This window comes from Pleuronectes platessa, chromosome 5 (genome assembly GCF_947347685.1).
Source record: "Pleuronectes platessa chromosome 5, fPlePla1.1, whole genome shotgun sequence".
NCBI lineage: Eukaryota > Metazoa > Chordata > Actinopteri > Pleuronectiformes > Pleuronectidae > Pleuronectes > Pleuronectes platessa.
The window spans coordinates 30,213,211-30,238,695 of NC_070630.1; positions in this window are offsets into that span (position 1 = coordinate 30,213,211).

Below are 25,485 nucleotides of genomic sequence, written 5' to 3' on the forward strand. Positions count from 1 at the left end.
ATATTGCACATTCCCATAGAACAAAATAAAATAAAACAAAAAGCACAATAATCAAACCAATAAATCAGAAAGAAACTATATTTAAATAAGGTCAAATAAGGCAGCCCTATAAAACAAACTTGTTGTAGTTAGTTCACACAATTTAATCCAGTTTATCAAAATGTTTGAAAACATTGACAATCATAAAACACATCATTATGTCATACCTTTAATTCATTTAAAATAAAGCAGGGATCCACGCCGTCCTTATTGTCTTGAGAGCAATTACTAAAACAGGAAAAGACTACTTAACTTAATGTCACGCACACAATAGTGAAGACTCTGTTAATTGTTCCGGCGCATTACTTACAAGTATTACTCTTATGACTGAAGATTACAGCGCGCATTTATGCCGACGCTGATACGGTCTCACCCTCACGCACACAGCTGTACGCTGGCTCTAGGGACGGAATAAAGGTTAATATTTGCGGAACGTTTTCTGAGTGATCTCCGTTGACATTAAAGTTACTTTCAGCAAACTCACCGCAACAAACAATTTGTGTCCGCACCTGCTGCGGCCACGCTGCACTTACTCACACACACAGGACCGGCAGTGGAGAGAGAGAGAGGGCGAGAGGGAGCGCTACGGTGTCCCTTAATAGACGTCGCCAAATCCCCGCAGCCTATAGGAATCACTGTCCTGTCGGATGAATTAAAATATCAGCAAAACGGGAAAAATAACACTGCCAAAACTCGAAAACTGTATTAAGAATTGACCCCTTACACTTGTAACGTGTCTTAAGATCTGTTGAGGATGTCCCAGCCAGGTTCGGGGGGTGGGTATGATTTGAGTTGAACCCATTTTTTCTCCTGTTTCTGGAAGAGGAGTCAGGATAGGAACATGTCTTTTGGTTCCATTAATTTCAGTAGTTAAGTTTAGGTTGTTCCCTTCAGGTTTTTGTGTTTGCTGCTTTGATGTTCGACCCTTCCAAATCTAAAGAGTTAACCACAAGGAAATTCTGGGACCGATCCCATCAGCGTCGCTTCCGTCATCGCTTTGCTCGTGTGTTTCCACAGGAGCTGATGTCCTGCGCACATGCAACTTCCGTCATACTCCCCGTAGACCGGCGGCAATGACACCGCGTAAAACCCACAGCGCGAGTGTGATGCGTTCTGTTGGAGTGTAACTCCCGCACTGTAAACAATTGTCATGTAAATTTATTTGTCTGTTTATTATTGTTTTAAATGAAATTCAACATAATTCAGCAGAGCGCGCAGACCGCAGAGAGCGCAGTGGCGCAGAGCGCACAGAGAGCGGGCAGAGCGCACAGAAGATCACTTACAAGAAATGAATAAACTTTCCAAATAAGATCCCAGAGTGGAGGCAAGGATCCACTGATGTGAGGGAAGCGGTCCGATTCTCTAAATGGATAAATACTACCGTGACCCCGGTGGGGGGTTCTGGACGATGTGTGCATGCGAATGGAAGGATGAGGAGGAAGCGAGGGTTCAGCGATTTCTATTCTCACACATTGTGTTATCCACAGCAGCAGCGGCAGAGTATCAGTGTATTTCCTTTATTAGTGACATCACAGCTGTCCCATAAGTCGCTCTTCACCTCCATCTCACTAACAAACACCTCGATGTCAGTGTCTGAAAGTTTTACTTCCTCTTCACATCGCTTGATGCCGTGCCTCCGTCAGGACTCGCGGTGGAAAACCATTGGTCAGCTTCATAATTTAATATTCGTGACGTGCTATGCATTGACCATTTATAGTAGAAATTGAGCGTGTGGAGAGCGGATTTGGAGTTCAGGTTTTGCGTGCGCACGGTTTTATAAATCGGAATTAGCTTTGGCTTACGCCATTTCCTGCTTTTGGGCATAAGCACACTTTTAGTAAGAATCCTACGTACTCTTTTATAAATCCATCCCTGCTCGGCCCACGCAACACTTCCTCACACACACAGGACCGGCAGTGGGGGGAGAGAGAGAGGGGGAGAAGGGAAGAGTTAGGGGGTCCCTAAATAGACTTCGCCGACTCCCTGCAGCCTATAAGAATCACCGTCCTGTCAGGAACATTAAAACATCAGCAGAAGAGGCTGTGATTTCAGAAATATACAATTTATTTAATACGTACCAGTCAACCATATTGCACATTCCCATAGAGCAAAATAAAATAAAACAAAAAGCACAATAATCAAACCAATAAATCAGAAAGAAACTAAATTTAAATGAGGTCAAATAAGGCAGCCCTATAAAACAAACTTGTTGTAGTTAGTTCACACAATTTAAACCAGTTTATCAAAATGTTTGAAAACATTGACAATCATAAAACACATCATTATGTCATACCTTTAATTCATTTAAAATAAAGCAGGGATCCACGCCGTCCTTATTGTCTTGAGAGCAATTACTAAAACAGGAAAAGACAACTTAACTTAATGTCACGCACACAATAGTGAAGACTCTGTTAATTGTTCCGGCGCATTACTTACAAGTATTACTCTTATGACTGAAGATTACAGCGCGCATTTATGCCGACGCTGATACGGTCTCACCCTCACGCACACAGCTGTACGCTGGCTCTAGGGACGGAATAAAGGTTAATATTTGCGGAACGTTTTCTGAGTGATCTCCGTTGACATTAAAGTTACTTTCAGCAAACTCACCGCAACAAACAGTTTGTGTCCGCACCTGCTGCGGCCACGCTGCACTTACTCACACACACAGGACCGGCAGTGGAGAGAGAGAGAGGGCGAGAGGGAGCGCTACGGTGTCCCTTAATAGACGTCGCCAAATCCCCGCAGCCTATAGGAATCACTGTCCTGTCGGATGAATTAAAATATCAGCAAAACGGGAAAAATAACACTGCCAAAACTCGAAAACTGTATTAAGAATTGACCCCTTACACTTGTAACGTGTCTTAAGATCTGTTGAGGATGTCCCAGCCAGGTTCGGGGGGTGGGTATCATTTGAGTTGAACCCATTTTTTCTCCTGTTTCTGGAAGAGGAGTCAGGATAGGAACATGTCTTTTGGTTCCATTCATTTCAGTAGTTAAGTTTAGGTTGTTCCCTTCAGGTTTTTGTGTTTGCTGCTTTGATGTTCGACCCTTCCAAATCTAAAGAGTTAACCACAAGGAAATTCTGGGACCGATCCCATCAGCGTCGCTTCCGTCATCGCTTTGCTCGTGTGTTTCCACAGGAGCTGATGTCCTGCGCACATGCAACTTCCGTCATACTCCCCGTAGACCGGCGGCAATGACACCGCGTAAAACCCACAGCGCGAGTGTGATGCGTTCTGTTGGAGTGTAACTCCCGCACTGTAAACAATTGTCATGTAAATTTATTTGTCTGTTTATTATTGTTTTAAATGAAATTCAACATAATTCAGCAGAGCGCGCAGACCGCAGAGAGCGCAGTGGCGCAGAGCGCACAGAGAGCGGGCAGAGCGCACAGGAGATCACTTACAAGAAATGAATAAACTTTCCAAATAAGATCCCAGAGTGGAGGCAAGGATCCACTGATGTGAGGGAAGCGGTCCGATTCTCTAAATGGATAAATACTACCGTGACCCCGGTGGGGGGTTCTGGACGATGTGTGCATGCGAATGGAATGATGAGGAGGAAGCGAGGGTTCAGCGATTTCTATTCTCACACATTGTGTTATCCACAGCAGCAGCGGCAGAGTATCAGTGTATTTCCTTTATTAGTGACATCATAGCTGTCCCATAAGTCGCTCTTCACCTCCATCTCACTAACAAACACCTCGATGTCAGTGTCTGAAAGTTTTACTTCCTCTTCACATCGCTTGATGCCGTGCCTCCGTCAGGACTCGCGGTGGAAAACCATTGGTCAGCTTCATAATTTAATATTCGTGACGTGCTATGCATTGACCATTTATAGTAGAAATTGAGCGTGTGGAGAGCGGATTTGGAGTTCAGGTTTTGCGTGCGCACGGTTTTATAAATCGGAATTAGCTTTGGCTTACGCCATTTCCTGCTTTTGGGCATAAGCACACTTTTAGTAAGAATCCTACGCACTCTTTTATAAATCCATCCCTGCTCGGCCCACGCAACACTTCCTCACACACACAGGACCGGCAGTGGGGGGAGAGAGAGAGGGGGAGAAGGGAAGAGTTAGGGGGTCCCTAAATAGACTTCGCCGACTCCCTGCAGCCTATAAGAATCACCGTCCTGTCAGGAACATTAAAACATCAGCAGAAGAGGCTGTGATTTCAGAAATATACAATTTATTTAATACGTACCAGTCAACCATATTGCACATTCCCATAGAACAAAATAAAATAAAACAAAAAGCACAATAATCAAACCAATAAATCAGAAAGAAACTAAATTTAAATGAGGTCAAATAAGGCAGCCCTATAAAACAAACTTGTTGTAGTTAGTTCACACAATTTAAACCAGTTTATCAAAATGTTTGAAAACATTGACAATCATAAAACACATCATTATGTCATACCTTTAATTCATTTAAAATAAAGCAGGGATCCACGCCGTCCTTATTGTCTTGAGAGCAATTACTAAAACAGGAAAAGACAACTTAACTTAATGTCACGCACACAATAGTGAAGACTCTGTTAATTGTTCCGGCGCATTACTTACAAGTATTACTCTTATGACTGAAGATTACAGCGCGCATTTATGCCGACGCTGATACGGTCTCACCCTCACGCACACAGCTGTACGCTGGCTCTAGGGACGGAATAAAGGTTAATATTTGCGGAACGTTTTCTGAGTGATCTCCGTTGACATTAAAGTTACTTTCAGCAAACTCACCGCAACAAACAATTTGTGTCCGCACCTGCTGCGGCCACGCTGCACTTACTCACACACACAGGACCGGCAGTGGAGAGAGAGAGAGGGCGAGAGGGAGCGCTACGGTGTCCCTTAATAGACGTCGCCAAATCCCCGCAGCCTATAGGAATCACTGTCCTGTCGGATGAATTAAAATATCAGCAAAACGGGAAAAATAACACTGCCAAAACTCGAAAACTGTATTAAGAATTGACCCCTTACACTTGTAACGTGTCTTAAGATCTGTTGAGGATGTCCAAGCCAGGTTCGGGGGGTGGGTATGATTTGAGTTGAACCCATTTTTTCTCCTGTTTCTGGAAGAGGAGTCAGGATAGGAACATGTCTTTTGGTTCCATTAATTTCAGTAGTTAAGTTTAGGTTGTTCCCTTCAGGTTTTTGTGTTTGCTGCTTTGATGTTCGACCCTTCCAAATCTAAAGAGTTAACCACAAGGAAATTCTGGGACCGATCCCATCAGCGTCGCTTCCGTCATCGCTTTGCTCGTGTGTTTCCACAGGAGCTGATGTCCTGCGCACATGCAACTTCCGTCATACTCCCCGTAGACCGGCGGCAATGACACCGCGTAAAACCCACAGCGCGAGTGTGATGCGTTCTGTTGGAGTGTAACTCCCGCACTGTAAACAATTGTCATGTAAATTTATTTGTCTGTTTATTATTGTTTTAAATGAAATTCAACATAATTCAGCAGAGCGCGCAGACCGCAGAGAGCGCAGTGGCGCAGAGCGCACAGAGAGCGGGCAGAGCGCACAGGAGATCACTTACAAGAAATGAATAAACTTTCCAAATAAGATCCCAGAGTGGAGGCAAGGATCCACTGATGTGAGGGAAGCGGTCCGATTCTCTAAATGGATAAATACTACCGTGACCCCGGTGGGGGGTTCTGGACGATGTGTGCATGCGAATGGAATGATGAGGAGGAAGCGAGGGTTCAGCGATTTCTATTCTCACACATTGTGTTATCCACAGCAGCAGCGGCAGAGTATCAGTGTATTTCCTTTATTAGTGACATCACAGCTGTCCCATAAGTCGCTCTTCACCTCCATCTCACTAACAAACACCTCGATGTCAGTGTCTGAAAGTTTTACTTCCTCTTCACATCGCTTGATGCCGTGCCTCCGTCAGGACTCGCGGTGGAAAACCATTGGTCAGCTTCATAATTTAATATTCGTGACGTGCTATGCATTGACCATTTATAGTAGAAATTGAGCGTGTGGAGAGCGGATTTGGAGTTCAGGTTTTGCGTGCGCACGGTTTTATAAATCGGAATTAGCTTTGGCTTACGCCATTTCCTGCTTTTGGGCATAAGCACACTTTTAGTAAGAATCCTACGCACTCTTTTATAAATCCATCCCTGCTCGGCCCACGCAACACTTCCTCACACACACAGGACCGGCAGTGGGGGGAGAGAGAGAGGGGGAGAAGGGAAGAGTTAGGGGGTCCCTAAATAGACTTCGCCGACTCCCTGCAGCCTATAAGAATCACCGTCCTGTCAGGAACATTAAAACATCAGCAGAAGAGGCTGTGATTTCAGAAATATACAATTTATTTAATACGTACCAGTCAACCATATTGCACATTCCCATAGAACAAAATAAAATAAAACAAAAAGCACAATAATCAAACCAATAAATCAGAAAGAAACTATATTTAAATAAGGTCAAATAAGGCAGCCCTATAAAACAAACTTGTTGTAGTTAGTTCACACAATTTAATCCAGTTTATCAAAATGTTTGAAAACATTGACAATCATAAAACACATCATTATGTCATACCTTTAATTCATTTAAAATAAAGCAGGGATCCACGCCGTCCTTATTGTCTTGAGAGCAATTACTAAAACAGGAAAAGACAACTTAACTTAATGTCACGCACACAATAGTGAAGACTCTGTTAATTGTTCCGGCGCATTACTTACAAGTATTACTCTTATGACTGAAGATTACAGCGCGCATTTATGCCGACGCTGATACGGTCTCACCCTCACGCACACAGCTGTACGCTGGCTCTAGGGACGGAATAAAGGTTAATATTTGCGGAACGTTTTCTGAGTGATCTCCGTTGACATTAAAGTTACTTTCAGCAAACTCACCGCAACAAACAATTTGTGTCCGCACCTGCTGCGGCCACGCTGCACTTACTCACACACACAGGACCGGCAGTGGAGAGAGAGAGAGGGCGAGAGGGAGCGCTACGGTGTCCCTTAATAGACGTCGCCAAATCCCCGCAGCCTATAGGAATCACTGTCCTGTCGGATGAATTAAAATATCAGCAAAACGGGAAAAATAACACTGCCAAAACTCGAAAACTGTATTAAGAATTGACCCCTTACACTTGTAACGTGTCTTAAGATCTGTTGAGGATGTCCCAGCCAGGTTCGGGGGGTGGGTATGATTTGAGTTGAACCCATTTTTTCTCCTGTTTCTGGAAGAGGAGTCAGGATAGGAACATGTCTTTTGGTTCCATTAATTTCAGTAGTTAAGTTTAGGTTGTTCCCTTCAGGTTTTTGTGTTTGCTGCTTTGATGTTCGACCCTTCCAAATCTAAAGAGTTAACCACAAGGAAATTCTGGGACCGATCCCATCAGCGTCGCTTCCGTCATCGCTTTGCTCGTGTGTTTCCACAGGAGCTGATGTCCTGCGCACATGCAACTTCCGTCATACTCCCCGTAGACCGGCGGCAATGACACCGCGTAAAACCCACAGCGCGAGTGTGATGCGTTCTGTTGGAGTGTAACTCCCGCACTGTAAACAATTGTCATGTAAATTTATTTGTCTGTTTATTATTGTTTTAAATGAAATTCAACATAATTCAGCAGAGCGCGCAGACCGCAGAGAGCGCAGTGGCGCAGAGCGCACAGAGAGCGGGCAGAGCGCACAGGAGATCACTTACAAGAAATGAATAAACTTTCCAAATAAGATCCCAGAGTGGAGGCAAGGATCCACTGATGTGAGGGAAGCGGTCCGATTCTCTAAATGGATAAATACTACCGTGACCCCGGTGGGGGGTTCTGGACGATGTGTGCATGCGAATGGAATGATGAGGAGGAAGCGAGGGTTCAGCGATTTCTATTCTCACACATTGTGTTATCCACAGCAGCAGCGGCAGAGTATCAGTGTATTTCCTTTATTAGTGACATCATAGCTGTCCCATAAGTCGCTCTTCACCTCCATCTCACTAACAAACACCTCGATGTCAGTGTCTGAAAGTTTTACTTCCTCTTCACATCGCTTGATGCCGTGCCTCCGTCAGGACTCGCGGTGGAAAACCATTGGTCAGCTTCATAATTTAATATTCGTGACGTGCTATGCATTGACCATTTATAGTAGAAATTGAGCGTGTGGAGAGCGGATTTGGAGTTCAGGTTTTGCGTGCGCACGGTTTTATAAATCGGAATTAGCTTTGGCTTACGCCATTTCCTGCTTTTGGGCATAAGCACACTTTTAGTAAGAATCCTACGCACTCTTTTATAAATCCATCCCTGCTCGGCCCACGCAACACTTCCTCACACACACAGGACCGGCAGTGGGGGGAGAGAGAGAGGGGGAGAAGGGAAGAGTTAGGGGGTCCCTAAATAGACTTCGCCGACTCCCTGCAGCCTATAAGAATCACCGTCCTGTCAGGAACATTAAAACATCAGCAGAAGAGGCTGTGATTTCAGAAATATACAATTTATTTAATACGTACCAGTCAACCATATTGCACATTCCCATAGAACAAAATAAAATAAAACAAAAAGCACAATAATCAAACCAATAAATCAGAAAGAAACTAAATTTAAATGAGGTCAAATAAGGCAGCCCTATAAAACAAACTTGTTGTAGTTAGTTCACACAATTTAAACCAGTTTATCAAAATGTTTGAAAACATTGACAATCATAAAACACATCATTATGTCATACCTTTAATTCATTTAAAATAAAGCAGGGATCCACGCCGTCCTTATTGTCTTGAGAGCAATTACTAAAACAGGAAAAGACAACTTAACTTAATGTCACGCACACAATAGTGAAGACTCTGTTAATTGTTCCGGCGCATTACTTACAAGTATTACTCTTATGACTGAAGATTACAGCGCGCATTTATGCCGACGCTGATACGGTCTCACCCTCACGCACACAGCTGTACGCTGGCTCTAGGGACGGAATAAAGGTTAATATTTGCGGAACGTTTTCTGAGTGATCTCCGTTGACATTAAAGTTACTTTCAGCAAACTCACCGCAACAAACAATTTGTGTCCGCACCTGCTGCGGCCACGCTGCACTTACTCACACACACAGGACCGGCAGTGGAGAGAGAGAGAGGGCGAGAGGGAGCGCTACGGTGTCCCTTAATAGACGTCGCCAAATCCCCGCAGCCTATAGGAATCACTGTCCTGTCGGATGAATTAAAATATCAGCAAAACGGGAAAAATAACACTGCCAAAACTCGAAAACTGTATTAAGAATTGACCCCTTACACTTGTAACGTGTCTTAAGATCTGTTGAGGATGTCCAAGCCAGGTTCGGGGGGTGGGTATGATTTGAGTTGAACCCATTTTTTCTCCTGTTTCTGGAAGAGGAGTCAGGATAGGAACATGTCTTTTGGTTCCATTAATTTCAGTAGTTAAGTTTAGGTTGTTCCCTTCAGGTTTTTGTGTTTGCTGCTTTGATGTTCGACCCTTCCAAATCTAAAGAGTTAACCACAAGGAAATTCTGGGACCGATCCCATCAGCGTCGCTTCCGTCATCGCTTTGCTCGTGTGTTTCCACAGGAGCTGATGTCCTGCGCACATGCAACTTCCGTCATACTCCCCGTAGACCGGCGGCAATGACACCGCGTAAAACCCACAGCGCGAGTGTGATGCGTTCTGTTGGAGTGTAACTCCCGCACTGTAAACAATTGTCATGTAAATTTATTTGTCTGTTTATTATTGTTTTAAATGAAATTCAACATAATTCAGCAGAGCGCGCAGACCGCAGAGAGCGCAGTGGCGCAGAGCGCACAGAGAGCGGGCAGAGCGCACAGGAGATCACTTACAAGAAATGAATAAACTTTCCAAATAAGATCCCAGAGTGGAGGCAAGGATCCACTGATGTGAGGGAAGCGGTCCGATTCTCTAAATGGATAAATACTACCGTGACCCCGGTGGGGGGTTCTGGACGATGTGTGCATGCGAATGGAATGATGAGGAGGAAGCGAGGGTTCAGCGATTTCTATTCTCACACATTGTGTTATCCACAGCAGCAGCGGCAGAGTATCAGTGTATTTCCTTTATTAGTGACATCACAGCTGTCCCATAAGTCGCTCTTCACCTCCATCTCACTAACAAACACCTCGATGTCAGTGTCTGAAAGTTTTACTTCCTCTTCACATCGCTTGATGCCGTGCCTCCGTCAGGACTCGCGGTGGAAAACCATTGGTCAGCTTCATAATTTAATATTCGTGACGTGCTATGCATTGACCATTTATAGTAGAAATTGAGCGTGTGGAGAGCGGATTTGGAGTTCAGGTTTTGCGTGCGCACGGTTTTATAAATCGGAATTAGCTTTGGCTTACGCCATTTCCTGCTTTTGGGCATAAGCACACTTTTAGTAAGAATCCTACGCACTCTTTTATAAATCCATCCCTGCTCGGCCCACGCAACACTTCCTCACACACACAGGACCGGCAGTGGGGGGAGAGAGAGAGGGGGAGAAGGGAAGAGTTAGGGGGTCCCTAAATAGACTTCGCCGACTCCCTGCAGCCTATAAGAATCACCGTCCTGTCAGGAACATTAAAACATCAGCAGAAGAGGCTGTGATTTCAGAAATATACAATTTATTTAATACGTACCAGTCAACCATATTGCACATTCCCATAGAACAAAATAAAATAAAACAAAAAGCACAATAATCAAACCAATAAATCAGAAAGAAACTATATTTAAATAAGGTCAAATAAGGCAGCCCTATAAAACAAACTTGTAGTTAGTTCACACAATTTAAACCAGTTTATCAAAATGTTTGAAAACATTGACAATCATAAAACACATCATTATGTCATACCTTTAATTCATTTAAAATAAAGCAGGGATCCACGCCGTCCTTATTGTCTTGAGAGCAATTACTAAAACAGGAAAAGACAACTTAACTTAATGTCACGCACACAATAGTGAAGACTCTGTTAATTGTTCCGGCGCATTACTTACAAGTATTACTCTTATGACTGAAGATTACAGCGCGCATTTATGCCGACGCTGATACGGTCTCACCCTCACGCACACAGCTGTACGCTGGCTCTAGGGACGGAATAAAGGTTAATATTTGCGGAACGTTTTCTGAGTGATCTCCGTTGACATTAAAGTTACTTTCAGCAAACTCACCGCAACAAACAATTTGTGTCCGCACCTGCTGCGGCCACGCTGCACTTACTCACACACACAGGACCGGCAGTGGAGAGAGAGAGAGGGCGAGAGGGAGCGCTACGGTGTCCCTTAATAGACGTCGCCAAATCCCCGCAGCCTATAGGAATCACTGTCCTGTCGGATGAATTAAAATATCAGCAAAACGGGAAAAATAACACTGCCAAAACTCGAAAACTGTATTAAGAATTGACCCCTTACACTTGTAACGTGTCTTAAGATCTGTTGAGGATGTCCCAGCCAGGTTCGGGGGGTGGGTATGATTTGAGTTGAACCCATTTTTTCTCCTGTTTCTGGAAGAGGAGTCAGGATAGGAACATGTCTTTTGGTTCCATTAATTTCAGTAGTTAAGTTTAGGTTGTTCCCTTCAGGTTTTTGTGTTTGCTGCTTTGATGTTCGACCCTTCCAAATCTAAAGAGTTAACCACAAGGAAATTCTGGGACCGATCCCATCAGCGTCGCTTCCGTCATCGCTTTGCTCGTGTGTTTCCACAGGAGCTGATGTCCTGCGCACATGCAACTTCCGTCATACTCCCCGTAGACCGGCGGCAATGACACCGCGTAAAACCCACAGCGCGAGTGTGATGCGTTCTGTTGGAGTGTAACTCCCGCACTGTAAACAATTGTCATGTAAATTTATTTGTCTGTTTATTATTGTTTTAAATGAAATTCAACATAATTCAGCAGAGCGCGCAGACCGCAGAGAGCGCAGTGGCGCAGAGCGCACAGAGAGCGGGCAGAGCGCACAGGAGATCACTTACAAGAAATGAATAAACTTTCCAAATAAGATCCCAGAGTGGAGGCAAGGATCCACTGATGTGAGGGAAGCGGTCCGATTCTCTAAATGGATAAATACTACCGTGACCCCGGTGGGGGGTTCTGGACGATGTGTGCATGCGAATGGAATGATGAGGAGGAAGCGAGGGTTCAGCGATTTCTATTCTCACACATTGTGTTATCCACAGCAGCAGCGGCAGAGTATCAGTGTATTTCCTTTATTAGTGACATCACAGCTGTCCCATAAGTCGCTCTTCACCTCCATCTCACTAACAAACACCTCGATGTCAGTGTCTGAAAGTTTTACTTCCTCTTCACATCGCTTGATGCCGTGCCTCCGTCAGGACTCGCGGTGGAAAACCATTGGTCAGCTTCATAATTTAATATTCGTGACGTGCTATGCATTGACCATTTATAGTAGAAATTGAGCGTGTGGAGAGCGGATTTGGAGTTCAGGTTTTGCGTGCGCACGGTTTTATAAATCGGAATTAGCTTTGGCTTACGCCATTTCCTGCTTTTGGGCATAAGCACACTTTTAGTAAGAATCCTACGCACTCTTTTATAAATCCATCCCTGCTCGGCCCACGCAACACTTCCTCACACACACAGGACCGGCAGTGGGGGGAGAGAGAGAGGGGGAGAAGGGAAGAGTTAGGGGGTCCCTAAATAGACTTCGCCGACTCCCTGCAGCCTATAAGAATCACCGTCCTGTCAGGAACATTAAAACATCAGCAGAAGAGGCTGTGATTTCAGAAATATACAATTTATTTAATACGTACCAGTCAACCATATTGCACATTCCCATAGAACAAAATAAAATAAAACAAAAAGCACAATAATCAAACCAATAAATCAGAAAGAAACTATATTTAAATAAGGTCAAATAAGGCAGCCCTATAAAACAAACTTGTTGTAGTTAGTTCACACAATTTAATCCAGTTTATCAAAATGTTTGAAAACATTGACAATCATAAAACACATCATTATGTCATACCTTTAATTCATTTAAAATAAAGCAGGGATCCACGCCGTCCTTATTGTCTTGAGAGCAATTACTAAAACAGGAAAAGACTACTTAACTTAATGTCACGCACACAATAGTGAAGACTCTGTTAATTGTTCCGGCGCATTACTTACAAGTATTACTCTTATGACTGAAGATTACAGCGCGCATTTATGCCGACGCTGATACGGTCTCACCCTCACGCACACAGCTGTACGCTGGCTCTAGGGACGGAATAAAGGTTAATATTTGCGGAACGTTTTCTGAGTGATCTCCGTTGACATTAAAGTTACTTTCAGCAAACTCACCGCAACAAACAATTTGTGTCCGCACCTGCTGCGGCCACGCTGCACTTACTCACACACACAGGACCGGCAGTGGAGAGAGAGAGAGGGCGAGAGGGAGCGCTACGGTGTCCCTTAATAGACGTCGCCAAATCCCCGCAGCCTATAGGAATCACTGTCCTGTCGGATGAATTAAAATATCAGCAAAACGGGAAAAATAACACTGCCAAAACTCGAAAACTGTATTAAGAATTGACCCCTTACACTTGTAACGTGTCTTAAGATCTGTTGAGGATGTCCCAGCCAGGTTCGGGGGGTGGGTATGATTTGAGTTGAACCCATTTTTTCTCCTGTTTCTGGAAGAGGAGTCAGGATAGGAACATGTCTTTTGGTTCCATTAATTTCAGTAGTTAAGTTTAGGTTGTTCCCTTCAGGTTTTTGTGTTTGCTGCTTTGATGTTCGACCCTTCCAAATCTAAAGAGTTAACCACAAGGAAATTCTGGGACCGATCCCATCAGCGTCGCTTCCGTCATCGCTTTGCTCGTGTGTTTCCACAGGAGCTGATGTCCTGCGCACATGCAACTTCCGTCATACTCCCCGTAGACCGGCGGCAATGACACCGCGTAAAACCCACAGCGCGAGTGTGATGCGTTCTGTTGGAGTGTAACTCCCGCACTGTAAACAATTGTCATGTAAATTTATTTGTCTGTTTATTATTGTTTTAAATGAAATTCAACATAATTCAGCAGAGCGCGCAGACCGCAGAGAGCGCAGTGGCGCAGAGCGCACAGAGAGCGGGCAGAGCGCACAGAAGATCACTTACAAGAAATGAATAAACTTTCCAAATAAGATCCCAGAGTGGAGGCAAGGATCCACTGATGTGAGGGAAGCGGTCCGATTCTCTAAATGGATAAATACTACCGTGACCCCGGTGGGGGGTTCTGGACGATGTGTGCATGCGAATGGAAGGATGAGGAGGAAGCGAGGGTTCAGCGATTTCTATTCTCACACATTGTGTTATCCACAGCAGCAGCGGCAGAGTATCAGTGTATTTCCTTTATTAGTGACATCACAGCTGTCCCATAAGTCGCTCTTCACCTCCATCTCACTAACAAACACCTCGATGTCAGTGTCTGAAAGTTTTACTTCCTCTTCACATCGCTTGATGCCGTGCCTCCGTCAGGACTCGCGGTGGAAAACCATTGGTCAGCTTCATAATTTAATATTCGTGACGTGCTATGCATTGACCATTTATAGTAGAAATTGAGCGTGTGGAGAGCGGATTTGGAGTTCAGGTTTTGCGTGCGCACGGTTTTATAAATCGGAATTAGCTTTGGCTTACGCCATTTCCTGCTTTTGGGCATAAGCACACTTTTAGTAAGAATCCTACGTACTCTTTTATAAATCCATCCCTGCTCGGCCCACGCAACACTTCCTCACACACACAGGACCGGCAGTGGGGGGAGAGAGAGAGGGGGAGAAGGGAAGAGTTAGGGGGTCCCTAAATAGACTTCGCCGACTCCCTGCAGCCTATAAGAATCACCGTCCTGTCAGGAACATTAAAACATCAGCAGAAGAGGCTGTGATTTCAGAAATATACAATTTATTTAATACGTACCAGTCAACCATATTGCACATTCCCATAGAGCAAAATAAAATAAAACAAAAAGCACAATAATCAAACCAATAAATCAGAAAGAAACTAAATTTAAATGAGGTCAAATAAGGCAGCCCTATAAAACAAACTTGTTGTAGTTAGTTCACACAATTTAAACCAGTTTATCAAAATGTTTGAAAACATTGACAATCATAAAACACATCATTATGTCATACCTTTAATTCATTTAAAATAAAGCAGGGATCCACGCCGTCCTTATTGTCTTGAGAGCAATTACTAAAACAGGAAAAGACAACTTAACTTAATGTCACGCACACAATAGTGAAGACTCTGTTAATTGTTCCGGCGCATTACTTACAAGTATTACTCTTATGACTGAAGATTACAGCGCGCATTTATGCCGACGCTGATACGGTCTCACCCTCACGCACACAGCTGTACGCTGGCTCTAGGGACGGAATAAAGGTTAATATTTGCGGAACGTTTTCTGAGTGATCTCCGTTGACATTAAAGTTACTTTCAGCAAACTCACCGCAACAAACAGTTTGTGTCCGCACCTGCTGCGGCCACGCTGCACTTACTCACACACACAGGACCGGCAGTGGAGAGAGAGAGAGGGCGAGAGGGAGCGCTACGGTGTCCCTTAATAGACGTCGCCAAATCCCCGCAGCCTATAGGAATCACTGTCCTGTCGGATGAATTAAAATATCAGCAAAACGGGAAAAATAACACTGCCAAAACTCGAAAACTGTATTAAGAATTGACCCCTTACACTTGTAACGTGTCTTAAGATCTGTTGAGGATGTCCCAGCCAGGTTCGGGGGGTGGGTATCATTTGAGTTGAACCCATTTTTTCTCCTGTTTCTGGAAGAGGAGTCAGGATAGGAACATGTCTTTTGGTTCCATTCATTTCAGTAGTTAAGTTTAGGTTGTTCCCTTCAGGTTTTTGTGTTTGCTGCTTTGATGTTCGACCCTTCCAAATCTAAAGAGTTAACCACAAGGAAATTCTGGGACCGATCCCATCAGCGTCGCTTCCGTCATCGCTTTGCTCGTGTGTTTCCACAGGAGCTGATGTCCTGCGCACATGCAACTTCCGTCATACTCCCCGTAGACCGGCGGCAATGACACCGCGTAAAACCCACAGCGCGAGTGTGATGCGTTCTGTTGGAGTGTAACTCCCGCACTGTAAACAATTGTCATGTAAATTTATTTGTCTGTTTATTATTGTTTTAAATGAAATTCAACATAATTCAGCAGAGCGCGCAGACCGCAGAGAGCGCAGTGGCGCAGAGCGCACAGAGAGCGGGCAGAGCGCACAGGAGATCACTTACAAGAAATGAATAAACTTTCCAAATAAGATCCCAGAGTGGAGGCAAGGATCCACTGATGTGAGGGAAGCGGTCCGATTCTCTAAATGGATAAATACTACCGTGACCCCGGTGGGGGGTTCTGGACGATGTGTGCATGCGAATGGAATGATGAGGAGGAAGCGAGGGTTCAGCGATTTCTATTCTCACACATTGTGTTATCCACAGCAGCAGCGGCAGAGTATCAGTGTATTTCCTTTATTAGTGACATCATAGCTGTCCCATAAGTCGCTCTTCACCTCCATCTCACTAACAAACACCTCGATGTCAGTGTCTGAAAGTTTTACTTCCTCTTCACATCGCTTGATGCCGTGCCTCCGTCAGGACTCGCGGTGGAAAACCATTGGTCAGCTTCATAATTTAATATTCGTGACGTGCTATGCATTGACCATTTATAGTAGAAATTGAGCGTGTGGAGAGCGGATTTGGAGTTCAGGTTTTGCGTGCGCACGGTTTTATAAATCGGAATTAGCTTTGGCTTACGCCATTTCCTGCTTTTGGGCATAAGCACACTTTTAGTAAGAATCCTACGCACTCTTTTATAAATCCATCCCTGCTCGGCCCACGCAACACTTCCTCACACACACAGGACCGGCAGTGGGGGGAGAGAGAGAGGGGGAGAAGGGAAGAGTTAGGGGGTCCCTAAATAGACTTCGCCGACTCCCTGCAGCCTATAAGAATCACCGTCCTGTCAGGAACATTAAAACATCAGCAGAAGAGGCTGTGATTTCAGAAATATACAATTTATTTAATACGTACCAGTCAACCATATTGCACATTCCCATAGAACAAAATAAAATAAAACAAAAAGCACAATAATCAAACCAATAAATCAGAAAGAAACTAAATTTAAATGAGGTCAAATAAGGCAGCCCTATAAAACAAACTTGTTGTAGTTAGTTCACACAATTTAAACCAGTTTATCAAAATGTTTGAAAACATTGACAATCATAAAACACATCATTATGTCATACCTTTAATTCATTTAAAATAAAGCAGGGATCCACGCCGTCCTTATTGTCTTGAGAGCAATTACTAAAACAGGAAAAGACAACTTAACTTAATGTCACGCACACAATAGTGAAGACTCTGTTAATTGTTCCGGCGCATTACTTACAAGTATTACTCTTATGACTGAAGATTACAGCGCGCATTTATGCCGACGCTGATACGGTCTCACCCTCACGCACACAGCTGTACGCTGGCTCTAGGGACGGAATAAAGGTTAATATTTGCGGAACGTTTTCTGAGTGATCTCCGTTGACATTAAAGTTACTTTCAGCAAACTCACCGCAACAAACAATTTGTGTCCGCACCTGCTGCGGCCACGCTGCACTTACTCACACACACAGGACCGGCAGTGGAGAGAGAGAGAGGGCGAGAGGGAGCGCTACGGTGTCCCTTAATAGACGTCGCCAAATCCCCGCAGCCTATAGGAATCACTGTCCTGTCGGATGAATTAAAATATCAGCAAAACGGGAAAAATAACACTGCCAAAACTCGAAAACTGTATTAAGAATTGACCCCTTACACTTGTAACGTGTCTTAAGATCTGTTGAGGATGTCCAAGCCAGGTTCGGGGGGTGGGTATGATTTGAGTTGAACCCATTTTTTCTCCTGTTTCTGGAAGAGGAGTCAGGATAGGAACATGTCTTTTGGTTCCATTAATTTCAGTAGTTAAGTTTAGGTTGTTCCCTTCAGGTTTTTGTGTTTGCTGCTTTGATGTTCGACCCTTCCAAATCTAAAGAGTTAACCACAAGGAAATTCTGGGACCGATCCCATCAGCGTCGCTTCCGTCATCGCTTTGCTCGTGTGTTTCCACAGGAGCTGATGTCCTGCGCACATGCAACTTCCGTCATACTCCCCGTAGACCGGCGGCAATGACACCGCGTAAAACCCACAGCGCGAGTGTGATGCGTTCTGTTGGAGTGTAACTCCCGCACTGTAAACAATTGTCATGTAAATTTATTTGTCTGTTTATTATTGTTTTAAATGAAATTCAACATAATTCAGCAGAGCGCGCAGACCGCAGAGAGCGCAGTGGCGCAGAGCGCACAGAGAGCGGGCAGAGCGCACAGGAGATCACTTACAAGAAATGAATAAACTTTCCAAATAAGATCCCAGAGTGGAGGCAAGGATCCACTGATGTGAGGGAAGCGGTCCGATTCTCTAAATGGATAAATACTACCGTGACCCCGGTGGGGGGTTCTGGACGATGTGTGCATGCGAATGGAATGATGAGGAGGAAGCGAGGGTTCAGCGATTTCTATTCTCACACATTGTGTTATCCACAGCAGCAGCGGCAGAGTATCAGTGTATTTCCTTTATTAGTGACATCACAGCTGTCCCATAAGTCGCTCTTCACCTCCATCTCACTAACAAACACCTCGATGTCAGTGTCTGAAAGTTTTACTTCCTCTTCACATCGCTTGATGCCGTGCCTCCGTCAGGACTCGCGGTGGAAAACCATTGGTCAGCTTCATAATTTAATATTCGTGACGTGCTATGCATTGACCATTTATAGTAGAAATTGAGCGTGTGGAGAGCGGATTTGGAGTTCAGGTTTTGCGTGCGCACGGTTTTATAAATCGGAATTAGCTTTGGCTTACGCCATTTCCTGCTTTTGGGCATAAGCACACTTTTAGTAAGAATCCTACGCACTCTTTTATAAATCCATCCCTGCTCGGCCCACGCAACACTTCCTCACACACACAGGACCGGCAGTGGGGGGAGAGAGAGAGGGGGAGAAGGGAAGAGTTAGGGGGTCCCTAAATAGACTTCGCCGACTCCCTGCAGCCTATAAGAATCACCGTCCTGTCAGGAACATTAAAACATCAGCAGAAGAGGCTGTGATTTCAGAAATATACAATTTATTTAATACGTACCAGTCAACCATATTGCACATTCCCATAGAGCAAAATAAAATAAAACAAAAAGCACAATAATCAAACCAATAAACCAGAAAGAAACTAAATTTAAATGAGGTCAAATAAGGCAGCCCTATAAAACAAACTTGTTGTAGTTAGTTCACACAATTTAAACCAGTTTATCAAAATGTTTGAAAACATTGACAATCATAAAACACATCATTATGTCATACCTTTAATTCATTTAAAATAAAGCAGGGATCCACGCCGTCCTTATTGTCTTGAGAGCAATTACTAAAACAGGAAAAGACAACTTAACTTAATGTCACGCACACAATAGTGAAGACTCTGTTAATTGTTCCGGCGCATTACTTACAAGTATTACTCTTATGACTGAAGATTACAGCGCGCATTTATGCCGACGCTGATACGGTCTCACCCTCACGCACACAGCTGTACGCTGGCTCTAGGGACGGAATAAAGGTTAATATTTGCGGAACGTTTTCTGAGTGATCTCCGTTGACATTAAAGTTACTTTCAGCAAACTCACCGCAACAAACAATTTGTGTCCGCACCTGCTGCGGCCACGCTGCACTTACTCACACACACAGGACCGGCAGTGGAGAGAGAGAGAGGGCGAGAGGGAGCGCTACGGTGTCCCTTAATAGACGTCGCCAAATCCCCGCAGCCTATAGGAATCACTGTCCTGTCGGATGAATTAAAATATCAGCAAAACGGGAAAAATAACACTGCCAAAACTCGAAAACTGTATTAAGAATTGACCCCTTACACTTGTAACGTGTCTTAAGATCTGTTGAGGATGTCCAAGCCAGGTTCGGGGGGTGGGTATGATTTGAGTTGAACCCATTTTTTCTCCTGTTTCTGGAAGAGGAGTCAGGATAGGAACATGTCTTTTGGTTCCATTAATTTCAGTAGTTAAGTTTAGGTTGTTCCCTTCAGGTTTTTGTGTTTGCTGCTTTGATGTTCGACCCTTCCAAATCTAAAGAGTTAACCACAAGGAAATTCTGGGACCGATCCCATCAGCGTCGCTTCCGTCATCGCTTTGCTCGTGTGTTTCCACAGGAGCTGATGTCCTGCGCACATGCAACTTCCGTCATACTCCCCGTAGACCGGCGGCAATGACACCGCGTAAAACCCACAGCGCGAGTGTGATGCGTTCTGTTGGAGTGTAACTCCCGCACTGTAAACAATTGTCATGTAAATTTATTTGTCTGTTTATTATTGTTTTAAATGAAATTCAACATAATTCAGCAGAGCGCGCAGACCGCAGAGAGCGCAGTGGCGCAGAGCGCACAGAGAGCGGGCAGAGCGCACAGGAGATCACTTACAAGAAATGAATAAACTTTCCAAATAAGATCCCAGAGTGGAGGCAAGGATCCACTGATGTGAGGGAAGCGGTCCGATTCTCTAAATGGATAAATACTACCGTGACCCCGGTGGGGGGTTCTGGACGATGTGTGCATGCGAATGGAATGATGAGGAGGAAGCGAGGGTTCAGCGATTTCTATTCTCACACATTGTGTTATCCACAGCAGCAGCGGCAGAGTATCAGTGTATTTCCTTTATTAGTGACATCACAGCTGTCCCATAAGTCGCTCTTCACCTCCATCTCACTAACAAACACCTCGATGTCAGTGTCTGAAAGTTTTACTTCCTCTTCACATCGCTTGATGCCGTGCCTCCGTCAGGACTCGCGGTGGAAAACCATTGGTCAGCTTCATAATTTAATATTCGTGACGTGCTATGCATTGACCATTTATAGTAGAAATTGAGCGTGTGGAGAGCGGATTTGGAGTTCAGGTTTTGCGTGCGCACGGTTTTATAAATCGGAATTAGCTTTGGCTTACGCCATTTCCTGCTTTTGGGCATAAGCACACTTTTAGTAAGAATCCTACGCACTCTTTTATAAATCCATCCCTGCTCGGCCCACGCAACACTTCCTCACACACACAGGACCGGCAGTGGGGGGAGAGAGAGAGGGGGAGAAGGGAAGAGTTAGGGGGTCCCTAAATAGACTTCGCCGACTCCCTGCAGCCTATAAGAATCACCGTCCTGTCAGGAACATTAAAACATCAGCAGAAGAGGCTGTGATTTCAGAAATATACAATTTATTTAATACGTACCAGTCAACCATATTGCACATTCCCATAGAACAAAATAAAATAAAACAAAAAGCACAATAATCAAACCAATAAATCAGAAAGAAACTATATTTAAATAAGGTCAAATAAGGCAGCCCTATAAAACAAACTTGTTGTAGTTAGTTCACACAATTTAATCCAGTTTATCAAAATGTTTGAAAACATTGACAATCATAAAACACATCATTATGTCATACCTTTAATTCATTTAAAATAAAGCAGGGATCCACGCCGTCCTTATTGTCTTGAGAGCAATTACTAAAACAGGAAAAGACAACTTAACTTAATGTCACGCACACAATAGTGAAGACTCTGTTAATTGTTCCGGCGCATTACTTACAAGTATTACTCTTATGACTGAAGATTACAGCGCGCATTTATGCCGACGCTGATACGGTCTCACCCTCACGCACACAGCTGTACGCTGGCTCTAGGGACGGAATAAAGGTTAATATTTGCGGAACGTTTTCTGAGTGATCTCCGTTGACATTAAAGTTACTTTCAGCAAACTCACCGCAACAAACAATTCGTGTCCGCACCTGCTGCGGCCACGCTGCACTTACTCACACACACAGGACCGGCAGTGGAGAGAGAGAGAGGGCGAGAGGGAGCGCTACGGTGTCCCTTAATAGACGTCGCCAAATCCCCGCAGCCTATAGGAATCACTGTCCTGTCGGATGAATTAAAATATCAGCAAAACGGGAAAAATAACACTGCCAAAACTCGAAAACTGTATTAAGAATTGACCCCTTACACTTGTAACGTGTCTTAAGATCTGTTGAGGATGTCCCAGCCAGGTTCGGGGGGTGGGTATGATTTGAGTTGAACCCATTTTTTCTCCTGTTTCTGGAAGAGGAGTCAGGATAGGAACATGTCTTTTGGTTCCATTCATTTCAGTAGTTAAGTTTAGGTTGTTCCCTTCAGGTTTTTGTGTTTGCTGCTTTGATGTTCGACCCTTCCAAATCTAAAGAGTTAACCACAAGGAAATTCTGGGACCGATCCCATCAGCGTCGCTTCCGTCATCGCTTTGCTCGTGTGTTTCCACAGGAGCTGATGTCCTGCGCACATGCAACTTCCGTCATACTCCCCGTAGACCGGCGGCAATGACACCGCGTAAAACCCACAGCGCGAGTGTGATGCGTTCTGTTGGAGTGTAACTCCCGCACTGTAAACAATTGTCATGTAAATTTATTTGTCTGTTTATTATTGTTTTAAATGAAATTCAACATAATTCAGCAGAGCGCGCAGACCGCAGAGAGCGCAGTGGCGCAGAGCGCACAGAGAGCGGGCAGAGCGCACAGGAGATCACTTACAAGAAATGAATAAACTTTCCAAATAAGATCCCAGAGTGGAGGCAAGGATCCACTGATGTGAGGGAAGCGGTCCGATTCTCTAAATGGATAAATACTACCGTGACCCCGGTGGGGGGTTCTGGACGATGTGTGCATGCGAATGGAAGGATGAGGAGGAAGCGAGGGTTCAGCGATTTCTATTCTCACACATTGTGTTATCCACAGCAGCAGCGGCAGAGTATCAGTGTATTTCCTTTATTAGTGACATCACAGCTGTCCCATAAGTCGCTCTTCACCTCCATCTCACTAACAAACACCTCGATGTCAGTGTCTGAAAGTTTTACTTCCTCTTCACATCGCTTGATGCCGTGCCTCCGTCAGGACTCGCGGTGGAAAACCATTGGTCAGCTTCATAATTTAATATTCGTGACGTGCTATGCATTGACCATTTATAGTAGAAATTGAGCGTGTGGAGAGCGGATTTGGAGTTCAGGTTTTGCGTGCGCACGGTTTTATAAATCGGAATTAGCTTTGGTTTACGCCATTTCCTGCTTTTGGGCATAAGCACACTTTTAGTAAGAATCCTACGCACTCTTTTATAAATCCATCCCTGCTCGGCCCACGCAACACTTCCTCACACACACAGGACCGGCAGTGGGGGGAGAGAGAGAGGGGGAGAAGGGAAGAGTTAGGGGGTCCCTAAATAGACTTCGCCGACTCCCTGCAGCCTATAAGAATCACCGTCCTGTCAGGAACATTAAAACATCAGCAGAAGAGGCTGTGATTTCAGAAATATACAATTTATTTAATACGTACCAGTCAACCATATTGCACATTCCCATAGAGCAAAATAAAATAAAACAAAAAGCACAATAATCAAACCAATAAACCAGAAAGAAACTAAATTTAAATGAGGTCAAATAAGGCAGCCCTATAAAACAAACTTGTTGTAGTTAGTTCACACAATTTAAACCAGTTTATCAAAATGTTTGAAAACATTGACAATCATAAAACACATCATTATGTCATACCTTTAATTCATTTAAAATAAAGCAGGGATCCACGCCGTCCTTATTGTCTTGAGAGCAATTACTAAAACAGGAAAAGACAACTTAACTTAATGTCACGCACACAATAGTGAAGACTCTGTTAATTGTTCCGGCGCATTACTTACAAGTATTACTCTTATGACTGAAGATTACAGCGCGCATTTATGCCGACGCTGATACGGTCTCACCCTCACGCACACAGCTGTACGCTGGCTCTAGGGACGGAATAAAGGTTAATATTTGCGGAACGTTTTCTGAGTGATCTCCGTTGACATTAAAGTTACTTTCAGCAAACTCACCGCAACAAACAATTTGTGTCCGCACCTGCTGCGGCCACGCTGCACTTACTCACACACACAGGACCGGCAGTGGAGAGAGAGAGAGGGCGAGAGGGAGCGCTACGGTGTCCCTTAATAGACGTCGCCAAATCCCCGCAGCCTATAGGAATCACTGTCCTGTCGGATGAATTAAAATATCAGCAAAACGGGAAAAATAACACTGCCAAAACTCGAAAACTGTATTAAGAATTGACCCCTTACACTTGTAACGTGTCTTAAGATCTGTTGAGGATGTCCCAGCCAGGTTCGGGGGGTGGGTATGATTTGAGTTGAACCCATTTTTTCTCCTGTTTCTGGAAGAGGAGTCAGGATAGGAACATGTCTTTTGGTTCCATTAATTTCAGTAGTTAAGTTTAGGTTGTTCCCTTCAGGTTTTTGTGTTTGCTGCTTTGATGTTCGACCCTTCCAAATCTAAAGAGTTAACCACAAGGAAATTCTGGGACCGATCCCATCAGCGTCGCTTCCGTCATCGCTTTGCTCGTGTGTTTCCACAGGAGCTGATGTCCTGCGCACATGCAACTTCCGTCATACTCCCCGTAGACCGGCGGCAATGACACCGCGTAAAACCCACAGCGCGAGTGTGATGCGTTCTGTTGGAGTGTAACTCCTGCACTGTAAACAATTGTCATGTAAATTTATTTGTCTGTTTATTATTGTTTTAAATGAAATTCAACATAATTCAGCAGAGCGCGCAGACCGCAGAGAGCGCAGTGGCGCAGAGCGCACAGAGAGCGGGCAGAGCGCACAGGAGATCACTTACAAGAAATGAATAAACTTTCCAAATAAGATCCCAGAGTGGAGGCAAGGATCCACTGATGTGAGGGAAGCGGTCCGATTCTCTAAATGGATAAATACTACCGTGACCCCGGTGGGGGGTTCTGGACGATGTGTGCATGCGAATGGAAGGATGAGGAGGAAGCGAGGGTTCAGCGATTTCTATTCTCACACATTGTGTTATCCACAGCAGCAGCGGCAGAGTATCAGTGTATTTCCTTTATTAGTGACATCACAGCTGTCCCATAAGTCGCTCTTCACCTCCATCTCACTAACAAACACCTCGATGTCAGTGTCTGAAAGTTTTACTTCCTCTTCACATCGCTTGATGCCGTGCCTCCGTCAGGACTCGCGGTGGAAAACCATTGGTCAGCTTCATAATTTAATATTCGTGACGTGCTATGCATTGACCATTTATAGTAGAAATTGAGCGTGTGGAGAGCGGATTTGAAGTTCAGGTTTTGCGTGCGCACGGTTTTATAAATCGGAATTAGCTTTGGCTTACGCCATTTCCTGCTTTTGGGCATAAGCACACTTTTAGTAAGAATCCTACGCACTCTTTTATAAATCCATCCCTGCTCGGCCCACGCAACACTTCCTCACACACACAGGACCGGCAGTGGGGGGAGAGAGAGAGGGGGAGAAGGGAAGAGTTAGGGGGTCCCTAAATAGACTTCGCCGACTCCCTGCAGCCTATAAGAATCACCGTCCTGTCAGGAACATTAAAACATCAGCAGAAGAGGCTGTGATTTCAGAAATATACAAT